We start from the raw sequence: 2628 nt of genomic DNA on the forward strand, positions 1-2628 counted from the left end.
AAAAAATTCTTTGTCCGATGGGTGTGGAGTATAAACGGTACAAGCATGTCTGAATGATTGCATATTGTATAGGAATGAGTATGATGTTTTGACAAAGTGTCATAAATGTGGGTTATCACGATACAAGGCAAAAAACAATGGTGAAGATATTGGTCACATAGAAAAGAATGGTTATGCTTTGAAAGTAGTTTGGTGCCTTCCACTCGTGGCCAGACTTAAGCGTTTGTTCACGAATCCCAAAGACGCTAAAAACCTAAGTTGGCATGCATATGAGAGAACAACTGATGGGCTGCTTTGTCATCCAGCTGATTCAAAGCAATGGAAAAATATTGATCAAGAATTCCCCCAATTTGGTCAAGAGTGTAGAAATCTTAGGTTTGGCTTAGCTACTTATGGAATGAACCCATTTGGTAATTTAAGTACCAATCACAGTTGTTGGCCCGTTATACTCATAATTTACAATTTATCTCCTAGATTGTGCATGAAAAGAAAGTAGATGATGTTGTCAATGTTGATATCTGGTCCAAAGCAGCCTGAAAATGACATAGATGTTTATCTCAGGCCACTAGTTGAAGACTTGAAGTTGTTGTGGGTTGACAGGATTGAAATATTTGATGCCTTTGCTTCAGAAACTTTCTTCATGCATGCCATGTTATTTTGCACCATTAATGACTTTCCAGCTTACGGTAATTTGTCGGGGTACAATGTGAAGAGTCATAAAACATGTCCTATATGTGAAGAAAACACTGCAACTCAACAATTAAAACACGGAAGGAAGATAGTGTATATGCGTCATCGGCGATTTTTACAATCTAATCATCCATATCGAAGGTTAAAGAAAGCATTCAATGGACAACAAGAGAAAGACAATGCACCCATTCCACTTACTGGACTTGAAGTTCTTGAAAAAGTTAATAGAGTACATCATGTATTTTGGAAAACGTTCAAGAAATCTTTTGTAACGACCCCTTGGAAGAAGAAATCAATATTCTTTAATCTTCGATATTGGTCAAAGTTAGATGTTAGACATTGCATAGATGTCATGGATGTAGAGAAGAATGTTTGTGATAGCTTGATTGGTACACTACTAAACATCCAGGGAAAAACAAAAGATGGAGTGAATGGGCGTTTGAATTTGGTTGACATGAAGATCCGAGAAGAGTTGGCACCAAGAGAGATTGGTAAACGTACTTATTTGCCCCCTGTATGTTACACAACGTCCAGACAAGAGAAGATAAGCTTTTGTCTTTGTTTAAAGAGTATCAAGGTACCACAAGGATACTCTTCAAATATCAAGAGCTTAGTGTCAATGCAGGACTTAAAGCTTGTTGGACTCATGTCTCACGATTGCCACGTCTTAATGCAACAATTGTTACCGGTGGCAATTCGTGGAATTTTGCCCAAAAAAGTTAGGCAGACCATAACTCGATTGCGCTCATTTTTCTCGTCAATTTGTAGTAAAGTGATGGATCCTACAAAGTTAGATGAACTACAAAGCGACATTATCATCATCATGTTTCAACTAGAAATGTTTTTCCCTCCATCCTTTTTTGACATCATGGTGCATTTACTTGTTCGTTTGGTCAGAGAAATAAAGTTGTATGGACCACTATACTTAAGATGGATGTATCCTATTGAGCGTTATATGAAGATTTTGAAAGGGTACGTAAAAAATCAATATCGTCCAGAAGGTTCAATGATTGAAAGATATATTGCTAAAGAAAGTATCAAGTTTTGCTCTGATTATATGACTAAAGCAAATCCGATAGGAGTCCCTCAGACATCCTGGTTGAATAGATGTTCTACAAGTAAAAGTACCCGAGGTTTGAATGTGGTGACGAAAAGTCGTAAAGAATTGATGTAAGCACATATGTACATATTAAACAACACAGATGAAGTGATCCCTTTTTTGGAAGCACACAAAGCCGTTGTAAATACAAGTATCCAAGACAATAAGAGAAATGGCAGTTGATGGAGCATAACAAAACATTCTTATCCTGGTTCAAATCTGAAGTTTTGAAAGAATCACAGTCTTTTGAGACTTTGTTGTGGCTAACAAATGGTTTGAAGTTTGATGTTGTATGTTGTACATACTATGAAGTTAATAATTGCACATTCTATACAAAGACTTTGGATGATAAAAACACAGTACAAAATAGTGGCGTTAGTCTAGAAGTTGAGTCGCTACAATGTTCCACATCCAAAGATCAAAATCCTGTAATTGGATCAATAAGATATTATGGTAGAATAGAAGAGATGTAGGAGGTTGATTACACTAAGTTTTCTGTTGCACTCTTCAAATGTAAGTGGGTCGACAATAAGAGTGGTGTCAAAATAGATGAATTTGGTATGACACTAGTTGATTTTCGAAAGGTTGGTTATGGAGACGAACCGTTTATCATGGCATATCAAGCAAGTCAGGTTTTTTATGTCAAAGATCTTGCGTCTGACCATTGGTATGTCGCTCTTCAAGGAAAAAGACAAATTGAAGATAAAGAAGTGAATCTAAGTAATCTTTATATTGCTGATAACCATCCATTTAAAACGACAATTAATTTGGATGACGACCCTCTAATTGATGATATACAAGAAATTTGGGAAGATCACAATGAGGGAATATACATATGA

The 2628-nt window shown here is 36.3% G+C and overlaps 1 pseudogene; it reads left to right on the top strand.

The window, feature by feature from the left end:
• Window positions 1-268: 268 nt before the first annotated feature.
• Window positions 269-2628, top strand: LOC148205885 (uncharacterized; annotated as a pseudogene).

The sequence above is a fragment of the Vigna umbellata genome, chromosome 1 (assembly GCF_029865625.1).
Source record: "Vigna umbellata cultivar VRB3 chromosome 1, Vumbellata_1.0, whole genome shotgun sequence".
Classification (NCBI taxonomy): domain Eukaryota; kingdom Viridiplantae; phylum Streptophyta; class Magnoliopsida; order Fabales; family Fabaceae; genus Vigna; species Vigna umbellata.